The sequence below is a fragment of the Lathyrus oleraceus genome, chromosome 6 (genome assembly GCF_024323335.1).
Source record: "Lathyrus oleraceus cultivar Zhongwan6 chromosome 6, CAAS_Psat_ZW6_1.0, whole genome shotgun sequence".
NCBI classification, from domain to species: domain Eukaryota; kingdom Viridiplantae; phylum Streptophyta; class Magnoliopsida; order Fabales; family Fabaceae; genus Lathyrus; species Lathyrus oleraceus.
In genome coordinates this window covers 110,571,561-110,596,502 of record NC_066584.1, presented here as the reverse complement: position 1 = coordinate 110,596,502, position 24,942 = coordinate 110,571,561, and the positions used below count along the sequence as shown (strand labels likewise).

At 36.3% G+C, this 24,942-nt stretch overlaps 2 non-coding genes across 2 annotated transcripts; both read right to left on the bottom strand.

Moving 5' to 3' along the window:
* Positions 1-242: 242 nt before the first annotated feature.
* On the bottom strand, positions 243-349 carry LOC127099570 (small nucleolar RNA R71). Its single transcript, XR_007794060.1, has one exon. It is a non-coding gene; the product is annotated as a small nucleolar RNA R71 (small nucleolar RNA).
* Positions 350-9,113: 8,764 nt separating this feature from the next.
* Positions 9,114-9,220, bottom strand: LOC127099569 (small nucleolar RNA R71). Its single transcript, XR_007794059.1, has one exon. It is a non-coding gene; the product is annotated as a small nucleolar RNA R71 (small nucleolar RNA).
* Between the last annotated feature and the right edge of the window lie 15,722 nt (positions 9,221-24,942).

The following is a 24,942-nucleotide window of genomic DNA, read 5'->3' as shown; positions in this document are numbered from 1 at the left end:
GACAATTCGCGGGTCTCGCTACCGAGAACCCTAACCAGCATTTAAAAATATTTCTTCAATTAGCAGATACTTTTAAAACCAATGGAGCTTCTCCTGAGGCAACACGTTTAAGATTATTCCCTTTTTCCCTCAAAGATAAAGCCCTATCATGGTTAGATTCCCTTCCACCCAATTCCATTACGACTTGGGATAACCTTAGAAGAGTTTTTCTTGCTAGATATTTTCCCCCGAGGAAGACCGCCGTTCTTCGAAACCATATAACTAGATTTACCCAAAACCATGGAGAATCGTTGTTCGAAGCTTGGGAGAGATATAAAGAGTTGTTACGAGCATGCCCACATCATGGTTTAGAAAATTGGTTAATCATTCAAACCTTCTATAATGGACTTCACTATAACACAAAGATGACTATCGACGCTGCCGCAGGCGGTGCTCTGATGAACAAACCTTACCCTGAAGCTAGTGCCCTCATCGAAGACATGGCTCAAAACCATCAATCATGGGGAGTCGAACGAGCGACAGTGGAGAAGAAGGAAGCCCAAGGAGGAGTGCATGAACTAAGCTCTATAGACATGATGCAAGCTAAAATGGACGCATTAGCCCTCAAGGTCGAGCATATGTGCATAAACCCGAATACTGTAGCCGCAGTTTTGTCAGATTGTGAGATATGTGGAACCAAAGGACACCAATCCGCAGAATGTAGTCTATTAAACGAAACCCACTCTGAGCAAGTGAACTACACCCAATGGAACCCATACTCGAATACCTATAACCCTGGATGGAGGAATCACCCTAACTTCTCCTATAAAAACAATAACCCTATTCAAAATAATGCACCTCTGAGACCTAGTTATCAAGCCCCTAGATCAAATCAACCTATGCAACCTGTACCACCAAAGCCGAGCCTTGAGAAAATTATGGAAAATTCTATCACCGCTCAAACCCAACAAAACAAGGAGTTCATGAACCAAAACATTCATGTTAACGAATTGATTACTCAGTTAGGAACCAAGGTTGACCAAATAGTTACTCATACCAAGATGCTTGAAACCCATATCTCTCAGGTAGCTTTAAACCAAGCCCCTCAGACTACACTTGGAGGACAATTCCCTGGACAACCTCAACAAAATCCGAGAGGATAAGCCAATGCCATTACCCTACGAAGTGGGAACGCTTATGATGAGCCACCAAACCCAAGATTGAGTGAACTCGAAACTTCTAAGGAATGTACCAAACCCCCGGACAAAGTAAAGGAACCAGAGGAATCTGAAAACCAGGATGGTCGAGATAAAGGAGAAGAACCTAAAGATAAAATTTACGTACCGCCCCCACCATATAAACCACCTATACCATATCCCCAAAGACTCAAACAAACCCAGATCAATAAACAGTACCAAAAATTTATTAAAGTTATAGAAAAACTTCATGTAGAAATCCCTTTCACAGAAGCCATCACCCAAATACCTTCTTATGCAAAGTTTCTGAAAGACATCCTTACCAACAAACGTAGACTTGACGATCCGAAGCCTTTGGAATGTAATGCTATTTCCGAGGACAAATTAGCAAAGAAAGAAAAAGATCCTGGAAATTTCTCCATTCCTTGCCTTTTGGGTAATCATGTCATCGAAAAAGCTTTTCTAGACTTAGGAGCTAGTGTGAGTTTAATGCCTCTAGCAGTTTGTGAGAGGTTAAACTTAGGATAATTACAAACCACTAAGATGTCACTTCAGTTAGCCGATAGATCCGTTAAATATCCTATAGGAATTCTAGAAGATGTTTCTGTTAAGATAGGTCAACTATTTATCCCTACTGATTTTGTCGTCATGGACATCAAAGAGGACAATGATATACCAATCCTTCTAGGTAGACCATTCTTATCAATTGCAGGAGCCATAATAGATGTCAAGAAAGGAAAGTTGACATTTGAGGTTGGTGACGAGAAAATAGAATTTATACTTTCGAAATTTCTTATGGCACCTGTGATGGGAGGCTCGTGTTATGCCTTAGATATCATTGATGAATGTGTTAGAGAATTAGAACAAAAAGAAATTATAAAAACAATTAAGTTACCATTAACCCCCATAAAGGAAGATGATGACTTTAAAGAACCTTACATCGATGATAACCTTTACGAATGTTTATCTTACCCCAGATCCTATGCCATGCCCTAAGAAACCAACCTTAGAACTTAAGGAACTGCCTAAGAACCTGAGATATGAGTTCCTCGATGAAAAGATGAACCGTCCAGTTATAGTTAGTGCTACCTTGAGCCATGAGGAAACGAACCAACTTTTAGACGTTTTACGAAGATATCCCTCAGCCTTAGGATATAATATCTCTGACCTGAAAGGTATAAGCCCATCCGTATGCATGCATCGGATTTCGTTAGAAGAAGATTCAAAACCCTCTAGGGAACATCAGAGAAGAATAAACCCTACAATGAGTGATATTGTAAAGAAAGAAGTTCTTAAGTTACTTGAGGCAGGTATAATCTACCAGATCTCGGATAGTAAGTGGGTGAGCCCTGTGCATGTAGTACCTAAAAAGGGAGGCATCACAGTCGTGCAAAACGATAAAGGCGAACATGTAGCAAAACATTTAGAATGAGGATGGTGGATGTGTATAGATTATAGAAAATTAAATAAAGCAACTAGGAAGGACCATTTCCCTTTACCATTCATAGACCAGATGTTGGAGCGTCTAGCCAGACACTCTTACTTCTGCTATCTAGATGGATACTCTGGATTCTTCCAAATACCTATTCACCCCGAAGATCAAGAAAAAACTACCTTTACATGCCCTTATGGAACTTTTGCCTACAGACGAATGTCGTTCGGCCTCTGTAACGCTCCAGCTACTTTCCCACGTTGCATGATGTCAATCTTTGCAGATTACCTAGATGGTATCATGGAAGTGTTTATGGACGATTTCTCGGTTTGCGGATTCAATTTTCACAATTGTCTTGCTAACCTTGAGAAAATCCTGGAGAGATGCGTGGAGGTGAACCTCGTGCTAAATTGGGAAAAATGTCATTTCATGGTGACCGAAGGAATTGTTTTAGGACATATAGTTTCCGAAAAAGGTATAGAGGTAGATAAAGAAAAAATAGAAGTTATAGAAAACCTAAAACCCCCAAAAACCATCAGAGAAGTCTGAAGCGTTCTTGGACACGTTGGATTCTACCGGCGTTTTATTAAGGACTTCTCCAAAATAACCAAACCTTTAAATGGACTTTTAATGAAAGATTCCGAATTCATTTTCGACGAAAAATGTAATGACGCATTTAATCTTTTAAAGCAAGCATTGATCTCTGCACCCATTATAAAACCACCTGATTGGTCGGAACCTTTCGAGATAATGTGCGATGCTAGTGATTATGCAGTTGGAGCCGTTCTAGGACAAAGGAAAGATAAAAAAATTACATGCCATTTATTATGCCAGTAGAACCCTAGATGCTGCCCAACTTAACTACGCAACAACTGAAAAAGAATTACTCGCTGTAGTTTTCGCTATAGACAGATTTAGATCTTATCTAGTAGGAGCAAAAATTATAGTTTACACCGATCATGCTGCCATTCGTTACATATTAAGTAAAAAAGATGCCAAGCCTAGGTTACTCCGATGGATTCTATTACTACAAGAGTTTGATTTAGATATAAGAGATAAAAAAAGGCACTGAAAATGTAGTAGCCGATCACCTTTCTAGGCTAGAACATCTAAAACCAGAACTAGTACCCATAAATGATGATTTTGCCTATGATAGACTGATCGCTAGAGTAGAAACCATTGAAGTTAATAGCCTAGATCCTTATGAGCATTCCCAAAATTCCTTAGCAATAAGTAACGTACCCTGGTATGCAGATTTCGTTAATTACCTAGCTGCTGATATAGTACCCCCTGATCTTGACTACCACCGCAAGAAGAAATTCTTCCACGATGTGAGAAACTTCTATTGGGACGAACCACTCCTTTTCAAAAGGGGTAAAGATGGCATTTTTCGCCGTTGCGTTCCAGAAGAAGAGGTAAATAATATTATCGAGCATTGTCATTCTGCACCTTATGGTGGACATGCGAGCACCTCTAAGACATATGCCAAGATTCTTCAAGCTGGCCTATTCTGGCCTACCATGTGGCGTGATGTCATGGCTTGCATTGTCAAATGTGATAGATGTCAACGCACTGGAAACATTTCAAGACGAGATGAAATGCCCTTAAGAAACATTCAGGAAGTATAACTCTTTGACGTATGGGGTATAGATTTCATGGGACCCTTTCCACCATCCTTAGGAAACAGGTATATTTTAGTAGCTGTAGACTATGTGTCTAAGTGGATTGAAGCTATAACTGCACCCACAAACGACACTAGGGTAGTAATCAAATTATTTAAAAACTATATATTCCCTAGATTTGGAACACTGCGTTTAGTCATAAGCGATGGAGGATCACACTTTATATCGAGAATATTTGACAAACTTTTAAGAAAATATGGAGTTAGGCATAGAGTAGCAACACCATACCACCCACAGACTAGTGGCCAAGTAGAAGTGTCTAATAGGGAGATAAAACAAATCCTAGAGAAAACTGTTTCTATTTCTAGGAGAGACTAGTCTCAAAAGCTTCAAGAAGCATTATGGGCCTATAGAACCGCTTTCAAAACCCCTATAGGAACTACTCCTTATCAACTAGTTTATGGAAAATCCTGTCTCTTACCGTTCGAATTAGAGCATAAGGCCTATTGGGCTATTAAAACTTTGAATTTAGACTACCTGGCCGCTGGAGAAAAACGTACCCTAGACATTCATAAATTAGAAGAACTTAGGCAATCTGCCTACGAGAATGCAAAAATATATAAAGAGAGGACAAAAGCCTATCACGACAAAAGAATAGTAAAGAAAAATTTCAATATAGGCGATCCTGTTCTCCTTTTTAACTCTAGGTTACGACTCTTCCCTGGAAAGCTACGTTCAAGATGGACTGGTCCTTTCGATGTATCCAACATTCTGAGATCCGGAGCCGTAGAAATCAAGAACGATACTTGTAGTCCATTCATTGTAAATGGACAAAGACTGAAGCTCTACGAAGGAGGAGACATTCCATCATACTACTCGAGTCACACCCTGATTGATCCACCAATTCCTACTACTACAGGTGTATAAATTCTAATCGTCAAGCTAATGACGTTAACCAAGCGCTGTGTGGGAGGCAACCCATGGTTTTTCTTTCATTTTACTTTTTCGCATTTATTTAATTTTACTTTTATTTTATCTTATCATATTTTGCATCGAGACTAAAATGGCGGATAACATGAGCTTCATGCAAGAATCGCAGCAGAGGACAGACAGGTCCTACGACACTGTTCTACAGTCCCTGCTTACGATTACCGATACACAAGCCCGTCAGCAACAATACCACCAGTGACACATGGCACTCATTGAAGCCACTCAAGGTTCCATTTTGGGTAACCTTCGAGAGGTGAGGACCGCTCAGGATGCCCTGCAGGCGAGGATGGATCAGAGAGACCGTTGTCGTACCCGATCCCGTCGTCCACCTCAGGATGGCGAGGGCACTAGTGGTCAGCAATAGGTTGCCAGGTAACTCTTCCTTATCTTATTTCGCAACATTGAGGATAATGCTCGATTTAAGTGTGGGAGGAGACTCTATCGTCTTTTCTTTATTGCTTTTATCGTTTATCGCTTTTTCTTTACTATTTTTAGATAGTTTATTTATTGTTATTTCCTTTTAGTTGTCTATTTTGCTTTTTAGTATAATGTATGAGTCTGACGAGTCACCAAATATAGTAGATCCTTAGTACAATCCTACCTCCCCATACCTTTAGCCCCACCAAAATTTTTTGCAAAAGAAAATAGTGTTATTTCGAAAGTTTTCAGGTTTTAAGGACATGCTTTGAGTAAGGATACGGTGACTTGGGAGAACTTTGCGAAACATCAGTATCTGTTTTAGCACCATAAGCTTTGTAAATATAGGAATCATTCCTGAAACCCCATATACCATGGCCTTAATCATCATTTCCGTATAAGTCCTCAGTAGTTTATCCTAGCAGTCAGCTCCAGCCTACGCATCCTCTACGTAGGGGACCGATGCAAATAAGTGAATGATCCAGAAAAACAAAAAAATAAAATAAAGCAAAAAGGCAACTCCGGTATAGGTGACCCTCACAAAGTCGTTTAAACCAAAGGATTGTAAAAAATTACTACAAAAAGAAAAAGAAAAAGAAAAAGAAAAGCAGTACCCACTGCTAGCTGGTTCAGAGGTATCTGGCACTGAACTCGGTAGGGCGGATTACCATCCGATCCCCCACAACTACAGTTGGGTCCAATAAAAGGGTTTACACATGTTTATGTGCCAGAAACCCCAAGCTCTGATCATAATCACTAACAGGTCACTCTACTATGAAGCATGTACGGATAACGGGCTTAATGTGATTGCGCCTGAATGAAAAGGACACAAAAAGAGATGAAGAGGTAGGCCTAGGTATTGTGGGATAATATGGGTTGGTTAATATAGGAATGAAGTTTATGTCCGTGTTTGCGGATTAGTGTCATCATGATACCCTTAGTTCACTCAGTTAGTACCTATCACTGCATTCCGACTTGAACTTATAATTTCTACCTGAAGCACTCGTTTACACCGGTTTTTCTTTCATGAGCTTTATAATGTTTTGCTTGAGGACAAACAAAGGTTTAAGTGTGGGAGAGTTTGATAACACTGAAATTTACGTATTTTCGACTCCGATTTCACATGCATTCTAGTCGTTTTATTGTCATTTTGTTGTGTTATTACTGTGTTTTCCTTTGTTTTCAGGTTTTTACTTTAATCGGAGCCCCGATCGAGAAAAGGAGTGAAAAAGAGCTAAAAACCCTAAAATTCAGCATTTTGTGCTTATGGCCTACCCCATGGCGGGCGCCACAGACCAAGCCATGACGTGTCCAAGTCCAACTTCCTCAGCTCCCACGTTTCCCCACTACATCCACTAAGGCGCCCCACTTTGTGCTTGTGGCGGGCGCCACAAGAAGGAAACGCTTTCCTCTATTTTCAAGTTGAAGGGCATCCAAGTCAATTCCACTTTTTTTATTTGCTTATAAATAGAAACGCGAATTCAGTTTTACAATCATTCAAACTTAGAGCAGAGGCAAACTCAGAAGCAACCTTGTTTCACTTAGGCATATATTCAGTATTTTATAGTGGTAATCGCTTCGCATTGGAGTATTACCACAATTGTGTCATCAAGTCTGTGATAGAGTCTGTAATCGAGTTTGGAGCACTTTGGAAGGAAGTTAATCCTGGCGCCATTTTCTTTTCCGCATTGCAATTTACTCAGCCCTCCGATTGGAGCAGGTTTTTATTTCTTGTCTTTATTTTATTTATTTCCCGCACTCGCTTTTACTTTATTTATTTCCCGCACTCGCTTTTATTTTATTTATTTCCCGCACTCGCTTTTACTTTATTTATTTCCCGCACTCGCTTTTACTTTATTTATTTCCCGGACTCGCTTTTATTTTATTTATTTCCCACACTCGCTTTTACTTTATTTATTTCCCTCACTCGCTTTTATTTTATTTATTTCTCGCACTCGCTTTACTTTATTTATTTCTCGCACTCGCTTTACTTTATTTATTTCTCGCACTCGCTTTAAATTATTTATTTCCTCGCACTCGCTTTAAATTATTTACTTTCCGCACTCGCACTACTTTTATTTACTTTCCGCACTCGCACTACTTTTATTTATTTTAATGCACTTTTATTTTACCATGTCTAACTAAATCTAAAAGGTTAGAATGTAAGGATCGTAATTGAACCGATAATCCGTACAATTGTTCGTAGAAACACTTAAGGGCTATTTTAACTTTCAACTTAAGTTTTCCCGCACTTCAATTCCGTTGGGTAAGATCGAAAGCCGTCCAACGTCTTTATAAACTTAATTGTTTTTAACTATTTCAAAAACAGCGAAAGCGCTTTGTTTAGTTCATTAGGAGTTTTTAACATTAAGAAGAAAAGAGATTTTAAAACTATTTTCGGACGCGTTTATAAGTTTAGAGTCTGGTTCGTAAGAACCTCTTTTGGTTAAGAAGTCCAGGTTATAATACTTTTCAACTTAGTCAAGATACTATATTTCTTAAAAATAGGTTTACTACTCTAACGCAATGCGCGCCTTTTTATAAGTGACAATAAGAGGGTTTGATTAGGGAGTACAACTCGGATCTAAATACGCGAAAGCGACAGTTCCTGTTAAATTAGTTCTTTTCAAAGTAGGAAACACTGCCCATAAGTAGCTCTACTAGCAAGTACTTGGATTATCAATTAATTACGTGAATTACATTCGACCCTGTCTTTATTAATTAATCTTTATTCAATACTTTACTTCTCATTGCACACTACGAAAAACACTTATTTTGACTGCCTTTGATAAACACCATAACAACAGATAACGATAGCTTGACACTTGGTCTCTGTGGATTCGACAATCTTTTATATTACTCTGACGCGTTCGTACACTTGCGAAAAGCACGCATCAAGTTTTTGGCGCCGTTGCCGGGGACCAATTTCGTCAAATTTCATTTTCCTGTTGTTATATCGTTTAGACTTAGGTTATTTCCCGCCGGTCGATGCGAAGAACCCGCAGCACCGGAAGTTTAAGCTTAGTATACCCTCTGGCAGAACCTGAACGTTACGCTCGCGCACGTTTATTCTTTCATAGAATTAAGAGAGCTATGGCCGAAGATCAAAACCAAAGACCTCTTAAGGACTTCGCTCAACCATCTAATGAAGAACCTAGTTCTAGTATAGTAAACCCAATCATCCCAGCCAATAATTTTGAACTTAAACCATCCCTGTTACAGCTAGTGCAACAAAGACAATTCGCGGGTCTCGCTACCGAGAACCCTAACCAGCATTTAAAAATATTTCTTCAATTAGCAGATACTTTTAAAACCAATGGAGCTTCTCCTGAGGCAACACGTTTAAGATTATTCCCTTTTTCCCTCAGAGATAAAGCCCTATCATGGTTAGATTCCCTTCCACCCAATTCCATTACGACTTGGGATAACCTTAGAAGAGTTTTTCTTGCTAGATATTTTCCCCCGAGGAAGGCCGCCGTTCTTCGAAACCATATAACTAGATTTACCCAAAACCATGGAGAATCGTTGTTCGAAGCTTGGGAGAGATATAAAGAGTTGTTACGAGCATGCCCACATCATGGTTTAGAAAATTGGTTAATCATTCAAACCTTCTATAATGGACTTCACTATAACACAAAGATGACCATCGACGCTGCCGCAGGCGGTGCTCTGATGAACAAACCTTACCCTGAAGCTAGTGCCCTCATCGAAGACATGGCTCAAAACCATCAATCATAGGGAGTCGAATGAGCGACAGTGGAGAAGAAGGAAGCCCAAGGAGGAGTGCATGAACTAAGCTCTATAGACATGATGCAAGGTAAAATGGACGCATTAGCCCTCAAGGTCGAGCATATGTGCATAAACTCGAATACTGTAGCCGCAGTTTCGTCGGATTGTGAGATATGTGGAACCAAAGGACACCAATCCGCAGAATGCAATCTATTAAACGAAACCCACTCTGAGCAAGTGAACTACACCCAAGGGAACCCATACTCGAATACCTATAACCTTGGATGGAGGAATCACCCTAACTTCTCCTATAAAAACAATAACCCTATTCAAAATAATGCACCTCCGAGACCTAGTTATCAAGCCCCTAGATCAAATCAACCTATACAACCTGTACCACCAAAGCCGAGCCTTGAGAAAATTATGGAAAATTTTATCACCGCTCAAACCCAACAAAACAAGGAGTTCATGAACCAAAACATTCATGTTAACAAATTGATTACTCAGTTAGGAACCAAGGTTGACCAAATAGTTACTCATACAAAGATGCTTGAAACCCAGATCTCTCAGGTAGCTTTAAACCAAGCCCCTCAGACTACACCTGGAGGACAATTCCCTGGACAACCTCAACAAAATCCGAGAGGACAAGCCAATGCCATTACCCTACGAAGTGGGAACGCTTGTTATGAGCCACCAAACCCAAGATTGAGTGAACCCGAAACTTCTAAGGAATGTACCAAACCCCCGGACAAAGTAAAGGAACCAGAGGAATCTGAAAACCAGGATGGTCGAGATAAAGGAGAAGAACCTAAAGATAAAATTTACGTACCGCCCCAACCATATAAACCACTTATACCATATCCCCAAAGACTCAAACAAACCCATATCAATAAACAGTACCAAAAATTTATTAAAGTTATAGAAAAACTTCATGTAGAAATCCCTTTCACAGAAGCCATCACCCAAATACCTTCTTATGCAAAGTTTCTGAAAGACATCCTTACCAACAAACGTAGACTTGACAATCCGAAGCCTTTGGAATGTAATGCTATTTCCGAGGACAAATTAGCAAAGAAAGATAAAGATCCCGGAAATTTCTCCATTCCTTGCCTTTTGGGTAATCATGTCATCGAAAAAGCTTTTCTAGACTTAGGAGCTAGTGTGAGTTTAATGCCTCTAGCAGTTTGTGAGAGGATAAACTTAGGATAATTACAACCCACTAAGATGTCACTTCAGTTAGCCGATAGATCCGTTAAATATCCGATAGGAATTCTAGAAGATGTTCCTGTTAGGATAGGTCAACTATTTATCCCTACTGATTTTGTCGTCATGGACATCAAAGAGGACAATGATATACCAATCCTTCTAGGTAGACCATTCTTATCAATTGCAGGAGCCATAATAGATGTCAAGAAAGGAAAGTTGACATTTGAGGTAGGTGACGAGAAAATAGAATTTATACTTTCGAAATTTCTTATGGCACCTGTGATGGGAGACTCGTGTTATGCCTTAGATATCATTGATGAATGTGTTAGAGAATTAGAACAAAAAGAAATTATAAAAACAATTAAGTTACCATTAACCCCCATAAAGGAAGATGATGACTTTAAAGAACCTTACATCGATGATAACCTTTACGAATGTTTATCCCTTACCCCAGATCCTATGCCATCCCTAAGAAACCAACCTTAGAACTTAAGGAACTGCCTAAGAACCTGAGATATGAGTTCCTCGATGAAAAGTTGAACCGTCCAGTTATAGTTAGTGCTACCTTGAGCCATGAGGAAACGAACCAACTTTTAGACGTTTTACGAAGATATCCCTCAGCCTTAGGATATAATATCTCTGACCTGAAAGGTATAAGCCCATCCGTATGCATGCATCGGATTTCGTTAGAAGAAGATTCAAAACCCTCTAGGGAACATCAGAGAAGAATAAACCCTACAATGAGTGATATTGTAAAGAAAGAAGTTCTTAAGTTACTTGAGGCAGGTATAATCTACCAGATCTCGGATAGTAAGTGGGTGAGCCCTGTGCATGTAGTACCTAAAAAGGGAGGCATCACAGTCGTGCAAAACGATAAAGGCGAACATGTAGCAAAACGTTTAGAATGAGGATGGTGGATGTGTATAGATTATAGAAAATTAAATAAAGCAACTAGGAAGGACCATTTCCCTTTACCATTCATAGACCAGATGCTGGAGCGTCTAGCCAGACACTCTTACTTCTGCTATCTAGATGGATACTCTGGATTCTTCCAAATACCTATTCACCCCGAAGATCAAGAAAAAACTACCTTTACATGCCCTTATGGAACTTTTGCCTACAGACGAATGTCGTTCGGCCTCTGTAACGCTCCAGCTACTTTCCCACGTTGCATGATGTCAATCTTTGCAGATTACCTAGATGGTATCATGGAAGTGTTTATGGACGATTTCTCGGTTTGCGGATTCAATTTTCACAATTGTCTTGCTAACCTTGAGAAAATCCTGGAGAGATGCGTGGAGGTGAACCTCGTGCTAAATTGGGAAAAATGTCATTTCATGGTGACCGAAGGAATTGTTTTAGGACATATAGTTTCCGAAAAAGGTATAGAGGTAGATAAAGAAAAAATAGAAGTTATAGAAAACCTAAAACCCCCAAAAACCATCAGAGAAGTCTGAAGCGTTCTTGGACACGTTGGATTCTACCGGCGTTTTATTAAGGACTTCTCCAAAATAACCAAACCTTTAACTGGACTTTTAATGAAAGATTCCGAATTCATTTTTGACGAAAAATGTAATGACGCATTTAATCTTTTAAAGCAAGCATTGATCTCTGCACCCATTATAAAACCACCTGATTGGTCGGAACCTTTCGAGATAATGTGCGATGCTAGTGATTATGCAGTTGGAGCCGTTCTAGGACAAAGGAAAGATAAAAAATTACATGCCACTTATTATGCCAGTAGAACCCTAGATGCTGCCCAACTTAACTACGCAACAACTGAAAAATAATTACTCGCTGTAGTTTTCGCTATAGACAGATTTAGATCTTATCTAGTAGGAGCAAAAATTATAGTTTACACCGATCATGCTGCCATTCGTTACCTATTAAGTAAAAAAGATGCCAAGCCTAGGTTACTCCGATGGATTCTATTACTACAAGAGTTTGATTTAGATATAAGAGATAAAAAAGGCACTGAAAATGTAGTAGCCGATCACCTTTCTAGGCTAGAACATCTAAAACCAGAACTAGTACCCATAAATGATGATTTTGCCTATGATAGACTGATCGCTAGAGTAGAAACCATTGAAGATAATAGCCTAGATCCTTATGAGCATTCCCAAAATTCCTTAGCAATAAGTAACGTACCCTGGTATGCAGATTTCGTTAATTACCTAGTTGCTGATATAGTACCCCCTGATCTTGAGTACCACCGCAAGAAGAAATTCTTCCACGATGTGAGAAACTTCTATTGGGACCAACCACTCCTTTTCAAAAGGGGTAAAGATGACATTTTTCGCCGTTGCGTTCCAGAAGAAGAGGTAAATAATATTATCGAGCATTGTCATTCTGCACCTTATGGTGGACATGCGAGCACCTCTAAGACATACGCCAAGATTCTTCAAGCTGGCCTATTCTGGCCTACCATGTGGCGTGATGTCTATGCTTGCATTGTCAAATGTGATAGATGCCAACGCACTGGAAACATTTCAAGACGAGATGAAATGCCCTTAAGAAACATTTAGGAAGTAGAACTCTTTGACGTATGGGGTATAGATTTCATGGGACCCTTTCCACCATCCTTAGGAAACAGGTATATTTTAGTAGCTGTAGACTATGTGTCTAAGTGGATTGAAGCTATAACTGCACCCACAAACGACACTAGGGTAGTAATCAAATTATTTAAAAACTATATATTCCCTAGATTTGGAACACCGCGTTTAGTCATAAGCGATGGAGGATCACACTTTATATCGAGAATATTTGACAAACTTTTAAGAAAATATGGAGTTAGGCATAGAGTAGCAACACCATACCACCCACAGACTAGTGGCCAAGTAGAAGTATCTAATAGGGAGATAAAACAAATCCTAGAGAAAACTATTTCTATTTCTAGGAGAGACTGGTCTCAAAAGCTTCAAGAAGCATTATGGGCCTATAGAACCGCTTTCAAAACCCCTATAGGAACTACTCCTTATCAACTAGTTTATGGAAAATCCTGTCACTTACTGTTCGAATTAGATAATAAGGCCTATTGGGCTATTAAAACTTTGAATTTAGACTACCTGGCCGCTGGAGAAAAACGTACCCTAGACATTCATAAATTAGAAGAACTTAGGCAATCTGCCTACGAGAATGCAAAAATATATAAAGAGAGGACAAAAGCCTATCACGACAAAAGAATAGTAAAGAAAAATTTCAATATAGGCGATCCTGTTCTCCTTTTTAACTCTAGGTTACGACTCTTCCCTGGAAAGCTACGTTCAAGATGGACTGGTCCTTTCGATGTATCCAAAATGCAAAAAGAACCACTCATTTTGGAGCTTTGGTTAAAAAGTTATGTCCATTTGAACTTTTGAACACACTTTGCCGTGATTGGATCATATTTCCTCAACCACACATGAGAAATTCATGATCTTGGACTTTTCGGAAATGGGAGAGAAAGATATTCAACTTTCATGTTGGACAAAATTTCATTTGAAGCTTTCTTGATGATGTAATCTTGAGTTGAAGTTGGTCCAAAACCTTTCCATTTTTGGAAAGTTCAAATTACAGGTCACTTGCTATTTTTGGAAAGTCTTGATCTGACTTCAAATTCTTCAATGTTGATGTTTGAAATGTCAAATGAGACTTGTTTGAACATGAATGGAGCATCTCTAACCACTTCCCACCTCCAAATCCACAGTTGACTTTGCAGTTGACTTTTGTGGGCCTCAGATGAATTGCGCATGGACTGATGAGTTCTGAGCCTTCAACACTTTGCCAAGCTACTTCAAAGTGATCCTTGGGTCATATGAGCTCAATGGAACCACCCTAGGGCTTTGGTCTCATGCAAAATGCTCTTGTTGCCTTGCACAATTGAATCTCTTGACCAGTCTTGCCTGAAGAGATGCAATGGACTATGCAATGACAATGCAATGTTAATATGATGTTAATGACCTAACAATGAAATGTATATACAAATGGGAGGTGCAAATTTGAGGTACTACAGTGTCTCTCAGCAAGTTTTAAGCTGTGACCTACTCACGCATTTTTATTCCCTTTCTTCTCCCCATTAGAGTCCCTAGAGTCTCTTCTCCATTTATGAGTACATTACTCATATGGATTTTAAGTTTCTCCTGATTTCTTTTCCTGTGAGGACATATATCCCCACAGAGTATTAACTTTTGCATGCATACATTTGCATCATGAGGTCTCTTAGGGACCAAAAATTCATCTCTTTGATATTATTTAAGCCCATTCTACCTCGTCGAGACGAAGATTTTAACCTTCACTTCTCCGGCTAGAATGACCTTAAATAGGGGCATCTGTAAGACCCTAATTTTGACCCTAAGATCCCTCATGGCATCATATCATTGCATTTGCATTTTGCCTCAAGGATCATATCATCTTGGCTCCTTAACCTTTGGGTGGGACTTGTGAGTTAGTTTGAGATCACCAAGCATGCTTGAGTTGTATATTATTGCTTTTCTTACTCTACTTACTAGCCAAAAGCACAAAAATATGTCACTAACTTCTTTTGTTTTGTAGCTTTAGCAATCATAAGATCTGAGGATCCTATGAGGCCCTATGCTCAATGATGTGGCCAGATGAAGTGGAAAGCAAGCATGACAATGGTTCACAAAGCTCTCATTCATCATTTATGCCTCCCAAATATCTCAATTTGTCATTTTTATCAAAGAAAACCAAAGGGCTTGAGGATTGTTTCCCAAGGAAACCTTAATTCATTTGTGCATGAATTGTGCCTTGCTCATGAAACAACCTCAACCCATGATCAAATACAATCAAGGGATGTTCTTTCACTCATCATTTCATGCATATTTGAACTTATTTGAGTGCCCTCAATCATTAATCCATCAAGATTTGAAGTTTGGGCTTGAGAAGTTGATCAGTCAAATCATCTGACTATTTTGAAATACACTGAGACCTAACTTTTAATGTGTTTGTCAAATGGAGATTACCCCAAGCGAAAAACTGTTCTTAAGAACCATATGAACAACTTTCATGTTCATCAAAAATTGATTTGAAGCTTGGAAGGTCATCATCCATTTCAAAACATTATAGGTCATTTTGACTAAAACCCTAATTTTGGGTCAACTTCCCAAGGACATAACTCATTCTTTTTTTATGATTTTGAGGTGGGATCAAGTGCATTGGAATGTTTACGATTTATAATTCATTTGTTATGTTGAACAAATTTTCATAATCCTAAAATAAGTACATGTGATAATGCAAAACATTATAGGTCACTTTGGACCAAAGGCATTGAAATGTGAAAAAGTCCAACTTCAAGTGCCCATAACTTCCTCATCAAAAATCCAAATGATGCAAAATTTAAGTCCAAATTGATTTTCTTGAAACTATATACAACTTTTATGTTGAAGGTTTTATCATTTAGGGCTTGTATAATTGAAACAGAAGGGCTTGAAGTTGGTCCATTTTGGAAATTTTCACATGCACATGTTTTGCACCTTGAACTTTATGATCAATTTTCACCAATTTCCCAATTCCAAATGAAGTTTTGTTCAACATAACAATTGATCCTCATGTCAAGACCTTTCCGACCATTACCCACAATGCCATGTTTTATTTTTGGAAGTGGCATTTTCGAAGAGGGGAATATTTTGGTGCATTTATGGAAACTTGACTCAAACTCATTGCACACTCCAATTACCTCACATCTGCACATCTATTTAAGATTAAATTAACTTCATCTTGCCATTCCAGAAGGATTTGGACCCTCCATGCGCCTGTACAGGCCCATGCATGGAGGCCCTCTTCATTCATGCACATGAAACTCTCATGCATTGCCTTACATTTTGCTATAAATAAGTGTGCTTGGATTCATTATTCCACAACCTGAAGGCGCCTGATATGCTGCACAATTGAATCCATAACCATACCTAAAGGAATTTCTCATTTTCACTTCAAATTTCAGATCTGATTTTCAACTTCATTGTTGATTATCAGACTTAAAATTCCTTGGCCTTGCTTTCTCTTCACCTCAAGAGTGAACTGTAATCAATAGTTGAGAGGAATCGTGCTTCACAGATCCACATTTCCAAGGTTGATACATAAACTTTTCGTCTTCGAAACTCCCTAATTACTTCCTGTTTCTTGTGTTTCTTGTGTTTCTTGGCTTGGTTGAAGTCCTCTCATCAGAGGCATTTTAATTGTGTCTTTAATTGTGCAAATCCATGAAGTTCAGATTGAACACCATGACTTTCTCTCTCTGATTTCTCTTCATATGAGAGTCTAGAGGAGAATTCAATGGTACAGGGGTGATGTACATCACCCCAGCTTTCCAATGATATATAGATTGCTCCATTTGGTTGAGTTTACCATGTCTGCAATTTCCACCGGCGCTGATGAGCTCGCCGGAGAAGACGGTGGTGTACACCAACGTCTGTTTTCCAGATCAAATGTGAGTTGTGCGATGCATTCTCCAGATCTAATCTCCACTCTTCATTTTTATGACTTTTTTAAATACCATATGTTTCTCATTGATTGTGGTCTTTGGTGCGCGCGCATACCACAACCCTTGGATGTGCAAACTCAATTAATGAGACTGGATCCAGCGCGCCACATATTTTAGCATTTTCCAATTTCTGATTTAATTTCCATTTTATTTCTTTTATTTCATTTTATTTCAAAAAATCATAGCTCTCTCATTTTAATTCCAAAAAATATGGGACCAATTGCATTATTTCCCTTTTAATTTCTAGTTTCTAAAAATGATTTTTAATATTTTTTATTTTATCATTTGATATTTTTTGTGAATTTTCTCTTTTCTGGTTATTTTTAATTCATTTTAAATAGTTTCCAATATTCAAAAAATGCAAAAATATTTTCTTAACCTTTTTGAATGATGATGGATCTATGAAAAATATTCTCATCAATTTATTAATTGATTTGAGATTTATTTGAGATTTTAGTTCAATTAGGTTATTTTTTATTCATTTTTAATTGATTAAAAATAGTTTTTGGTTTCTAAAAATGCTGAAATTTTTTGTCAAACCTTGTTTGACCTTGTTGAACTTAGGATGATCTATTTGGACTTTTCAAAGTTGATTTGAAATGGATTTGAAGTTTGACCTTTAATTGATTATTTTAATTCAAGTATTATTTTAATTTTCAAAAAAACCAAAAATAGTTTATTTGTTTCTTGACTTTTAAATTTCATTTTGCTTCTATTTACTATGGTTTGACCTTGATTCCATCTATCTTTGGTCAATGTATGTTGATTACTTCATTTGAATTTCCATTAATGTACATTCTTATCCATCTTCTTCTTCATCTTTTTCTTTTTTGATCAATGAGTTAAAGATTGGTGGTTAGCCTTGATGTATGGGAGGCTTAACCTTCCTTAATTCAAATCTAATTCATCTTGATCAAAGATCAAGTGAATGGCTTTGCATTAAGGATAGGTTGCTTCTTGATCAAGCAAAAAACCTAAATCAATACAAGATCATTCTCATTTTCTTTTGGCATGGCAAGTTGTAGGAGCTTGGTTCACTAATCAAGGTCTCTAACTTGTGTTTGTTGCCTATATTTTTATTGACCGGCCTCAGATAGGTGTGACTACTACATTAGTCCACTTACGATTGCTTAACATAGCACTAAATTGTCTTATGGCACGCTAACACTAACTATTGACCATTAACTTTTAATTCTTGCACTTTACATTAATGCAATTTAATATTCTTGTACATATTATTCATTTGCTTTTGCCCTTTGCTCATTTGAGCTCATGTTTATGTTAATGCAATTTCCCTTTTGCTCACTTGAGCACATAATTGTATATATACTATTGTGCTTGTGTTTTGTTTTGATTGTTGTGAACCAAATGCAAATGGACAAAAGGACTTAGACTTTAGGACATTCCCTATGCAAAATGGAGTCAAAGAGCAACTAGGCCTCATGCCTTTAGAATGCTATAAAAGAAGAAATAATGTCAAAGAGCAACTAGGCTTCATGCCTTTAGAATGCTTAATCTTGAAGAGGACTTTGAAAGGACCAAATCTCTAAACTCACTCTTGTCCATTCTTTGTTTGCATTGTGGAATTTTTTTGATGTGTGTGTTCTTGTGCTAGGGATTCCAACTTGTGCCTAATTGAAGAACCATTGTCATGAGCACCCAAAGTGAGAGATACAAAAGCCATTGGAAGATTCCTAGGAGCTTGCTTTGATTGTGTGCTTGATTGCTTGAGTATTTGCTTATTTGCTTGCTTATTCCAAAGGATGGGAGCTACTTGGATCATCACTATGATCTCAAGAGAGGAACTCCATTGTGGTTTTATTTCTCTTCCTTCATCTTTGTATGTTTAGGACCTTAGCCATTCTTCTTCTTCCCTCCACTCTAACCCAAGCCAAAATTTTTGTGCGAAGATTAACATCTGTTTACAACATTAGAAACCTAAGCATTATGCTTTTGATTTTTCAAACTTCTTTTCATAACACTTATTTTGAATAGAATTTTAAGTCAACTTTGACCATACTTTGTAAATACTTTTCATTGGTAAATACAACTCACTCAATTGTTTTTGTGGTTTCAATGGCCACTTCTTACCAAAGCTTTTCATAAACCTTAGCTATTAGGTTTGAGTTATCCTCGAGGTTGATATAATACTCACCTATATCCTTAGTGATGGACAATGAGTCTTCCATGCTTATTATAGGGTTAACCCCTCACTAGCATGTTAAAGCTATCCTCACATGGTGGATTTGTGGTTTTAGGTTGAGTTTTCTCCCTTGGATAACAAAAGACCTTAAGGCTTTTGGACCAATCAATCCACCAACTTGTTTTTAGATTTTTTACCTCGAACTACGAGGTTTTGATCCTAATCTTTTTTTAAGATGGTACGTAGGCAGTGGGTTTATCCATTCAAACAAAAAATTGTAAATAATTTGTACATTCTTCTCTCATCTCCCCAATCATGTTTGCACAAACAATTTTCACAAATACCAACCTACCTTACAACAAATTGTGAAAAGGGATCCCTAGGAGTACCTAGGATGTTTTGGGTGCGTAAAACCTTCCCATTGCATAACCAACCCCCTTACCTTGATCTCTGATATTTTTATTAGTTTTTGATTTGATAAAATTTCTCAGTTTTTGTTCGCTTTCTAACCTTTCCTTTGGATAAATAGAAGTGCGGTGGCGACTCGATTTGTATGATTTACTTTTGATTTAGTCAATAAATCTAAAGGTAACGAATACCCCGCTACACCTCCTAACTTTATGCCTAAAGGATATCAACCAGCTGTTGAAGTTCTCGTTGCTCAACCTGTTATGTCTGTACCACCTCTTGGTTTTTCTTTTAAAACTTTTTTCTTAAAGTTTAGACAGAAGTCATTTCTATTGTTGAGATATAATTCTCCTATCTCTATAGTATTGATGATAATTCTTTTTCACCTATGAAAGCTAATGGGATACTTGTTGATCTTTATCCAAGTTGGAGCTATTCACTGTGGTGATGCAAAGTTCTCATACTTATGGACGAACAGTTGAGTGTTCTCCTTAAAACGACAAAATATATTTTCATTAAAAAATGAATCAAAACAAACATATTTGTTATTTTTACCATGAACTACGAAGTTTAAATCCTCCATTGCATTTTGTTGATACGTAGGAATGAGGCTCAAGAAGTCTTGGAAAACACAAAAATTATAAAAAAATATTTCTTTTATCACCTCCCCAATCTTTTGCAAACAACACCACTTTTAATCCAAAATATACAGATTTTCAAAGAGGTTCTTATAAAGTACTATAGATGTTTAGAATGTTAATACTTTCCCTTTGCATAACCAACCCTCAGACCCTTATCTCCTTTTACTAGTTTTTTGTTTAAAACTTCTTTGGATTTTACTCGTTCTTTTTCCCTTTCCATTGGAAATAATAAAAGCGCGGTGGTGACTCTTACTTTGTGAGTTAAGTTAATCAATAGCTTAATCTCAAAAAATTTACCGCTACATTATGGTGAATACAAGTTCGCTTAGCGAGCTACATCGAACATACTTCACTGAGCAAACTCTAAGCGAACCAAGTCAGTAGCAGATTTTCCCTGACTTCGCTTAGCGAATAGTAGCGAACGTAGCAACACCAGAACTGTATTTGAACGCATTTTAATGAGAAAAACACCCAAAACCATCACCTTGATGCATCCAATTACCTAAAACAACATGTAATTAAAGGAAACAATAACAACAACCATAGAAAGTCATTCTAAAATATATATCATCATGAATTTATGTGATTGACCTCCATAACTTCAACAACAAAACACATAAAATCAAGAAGTGTGAAGAACAACAATATCCTCATAGATTCACACAAACCCTAACTCCCACAACATAGATTCTATCCCCCAAAACCTAATTCCTATCTAAGAACTCATCATGGATCAAAGAACCTAAAATTATGCTCCGACTCTGCTTCCTATTCCCTTACGTCGCTCGACATCCCTCGAACCCGTATGCAGATTTTCTGCAGAATTCTGCATTAGACCTCCAACTTCAAAGACATTTTTCAACCTCATCACACATCCTCAACATACAAAATAAGTATCCAAAATGAAGGGAGTTTTATCTAGTTTCCAAAAAAATAAAGAATCTCTCAATTCTGAGTTACGGGAAGGTAGTTATTACCTTTTAAACAGAAATATGTCAAGAATTTGAATTCTGCACAACTTCTTCAATTATTTCAAATACTCATCCATAACTTTTGATTCTTAACCCTAACTTTTCATGCTTTTCCCCCAAGCTTCAACAAGATAAGGACTCACCTTAAGAGATGGAGATGATGATGATGAGATGGTGATTGTGAAGATAATGATAGATTCCATGAGTCGTTCTCCTTCTTTTCCCTTTATTCTCTTCTTTCTTCTTTCCTCTCTTTTCCTTCTCTACTTATTTGGTTTTCTACTCGCCCTTTCTTTTTATTTCCACCACATTATTATATAATAATATATAATGTGTCGTTAGTAACAATAATGGAAAATAAATATCTCAAATGATATTTTCTCACTATTAGACCAATTGACTCATTATTAAGGTTACTAAAATGCTCATTTGAGTATTAATTATATTATTTATTTCATATTTTACTAACACTTAATAATATAATAATTTATAACAAATCCCTTGTCATAGCACGACTCCTTGCCTAGTTGTTATTATAAATTAGGCAAAATTATATGAGTCATTACAAATGTTATTTTAATTCTCTCTAATAATTCAGTCTTTGATTCAATTAGCAGTTCAAAGCGGTCAAATATTTGGTTCAAGACATCTTGCTGAAGGAACATAATTGAATGAATCGGTAGTTTAAGCTCAATTTGTATTGTTGTAGTCTGTACTATAGAGTTAATTACTCCAATCAAATTCCATTGGTGTCAACAAACTATATAACAGCAGACTCTATAGAGATTATTGAAAGAAATATTACATAAAATATAAAAGTTAATTTTTCATATAATTTAAATATAAAAATAATGTTATGAGCTAATTAGTGACATTAATTTATTTTCACTCAACTCAAATATAGTACATCAATACATTCTTGTAAAGAATTAAGAGATAGAAAATTGAAATATTTTATATTGAAGTGCCTATATGTCCTTATCAATTAAACTTTATATTAAAAATTTTAATCAATTAATTATATTATTTATTTCATATATTACTAACACTTAAAAATATAATAATTTATGTGTAAAAAATAATACTATAAGAATTTTTAACAAACCCCTTGAGATAGCACGGGTTCTTACCTAGTTGTTACTATAAATTATGTAAAACTATCCGAGTCATTATAAATTATCATTTTATTTTTGGTGGACGCTGGTGACATCATTCAGTCTAAAACTTTGAAAGAATTACCTTATTTTGGCTTTATATTTCAACAAAGATTATTCCAAATATGAAAAATAAATGCTTAACAAGAACTAAACAACCCTATTTAAAGTTAGAATATGTTTAGAATGTGTCTTTTGAAAACAACCGGCATTTTTAGTTCTCTCTAACAGTTAAGTCTTTGATTCAATTAGCGATTCAAAATGGTTAAATATCAGGTTTAGGATTCTTTGCTGAAGGAAATTGAATAAATCGGTAGTTTAAGCTCAATAGAATTATAACAGTAGGTACTATAGAGGTTATTACTCAAATCAAGCTCCATTGGTGTCAACACACTATGTAGCAGCATATTCTATAGAGATTATTGAAAGAAATTTTGTATAGAGTATAATAATTTATTTTTAAATTATTAAAACATAAAAATAATGATATGACGTTATATAATAACATTAATTTATATTCATTCAACTCAAATACAGTACAACGCTACATCTTCATAATGAATGAAGAGATAAAAAAACTAAAACATTATATATATATATATATATATATATATATATATATATATATATATATATATATATATATATATATATATATATATATATATATATATATATATATATATATATCACTATAATTGTGTTCATTTGTGGTGAATAACATTGTTAAAAAATTATAATATTTATAGTGTTCATTTGAAGTTCCTATATATAGTTATCATTAAATATTTATTTGAAGTGTCTATATGTAGTTATCTCACACACACACACATATATATATATATATATATATATATATATATATATATATATATATATATATAAACTTATCCTTTTCTTCCATTTTAATATTCACCACAAATGAACACAATAATCACAAATTCAATTTTTTTTTCAAATGATACGTTTATTACCAAAAACAAAAAAAATTAGAATAAGAATAAGTGGAAAGTGATATAAATATAAATGACTTATAATTAGAATTTAGAGTGATGAGGAGGTTTATGACGTAGTGAGTTTTGAAAAAACTTTTAGCGTTCTCTCCTCTCTCTCTTCTATTTTTGTCGTCGTCCATCCTTTTCCTTTCTCTCTTACAAAATCTAAATACCAGTGAAATAGTGTAGAGAGATGAGATGCTGGTGCGACATTGTCATACCACACCATATTTTAACCCCTCAAGGGTCGTCGAACCCTTCGGGGATATTTTTTCACCATCGTCGATGACATTTGTGTGATTGTTATTCTTTCATATCAAAGATGGCACGCGGTTATTGATTTTGTGATTCTTCTCTTATAGTGCGGATATGGGTTTATACGCATTTTGGTTATTTTTTGAAGTTGCGGGTTTGTGCCCTTTTCCAGATATGTGTTGTTTGTATTTCTCAATTCACGATTGTTTTTCGGTTCGTCGTTAATGAATTGTTGTTTTGTTTTGAAACCGATTGTTTAACTTTTTTGGTGTTGTTTTGTGTGATCGATTTCTTTTTCATATTTAATTTTGTGCCTCGGTTTCATTGGGCATAAATGGCTGGATTGCTTGCTACATTGCTACAACTCGTCAATAAATTGTTGTCTAATGATTTTCTTAGCATGTTGGCGGTCAAGTTCATTAAACATTTTTAAAATCTGGGTCCAGAGCTCGTCAACTTGCACATCACACTTTTTTTGTAATTTAGTTTCATGATCGTACATGGGTTCATTGGATTGTGAACATGATGCGTGATAGTCTATCTTTGGATTTTTTTTTAATTTTGCTTTCCTTTTGAATTGTATTTGCATTGTATTTTGGTTTCATTGGGTTAGATATCAAGCCCCTCAAGTTTGTGTAAGGTTTATGGTGTCAAAGTACATATTGATCGTATGACTAAACACAATAATTGGACAAGAAAGAAGGGTTTTTATAAGGGTTTAAAAAAACATGATATTTAATCTTGAACGAGGATTAATAATCTGATCACGTGTATATATATATATATATATATATATATATATATATATATATATATATAGACACTCTAGAAGCTTCATTCTGGACAAGGAGCTTATGGAAGCTTATTTTTGAAAAGGGGAAATATTGACTTTTTATGTGGTCCCTTAGAAATATATGACATATTGAGTTATTAAAAAGCATCAAAAAGTTAAAATTTAAGTCATTACATAGTAGCATCTTGAGTCATTACAAAACAATAAAATGTAAAAACTAAATCAACATAAACTCATAATTGATCCATTATGGATGCTAGTCCTGGATTGACTATGGTGCTTGTGTTCCTCCTTCTATAACCGGTAGTACATCATTTTTTTTCTTCTTACTTTCATTTATTTTTTCTATCTTATTGACGCCTTTAAGAATTTCTTTTTGTACGCCCCCTCTTCCTTTTACAAGTCCTCTTGTTCTGTCCCATATTCCCATATTTTTTTACACTTTTAAGATTTATTAGTAAAATGCTTGTTTTTTAAGGCTCATCATTTTCCTTATTACAATTCTTTTTTTGGATAACCAATATCTCTTTTCA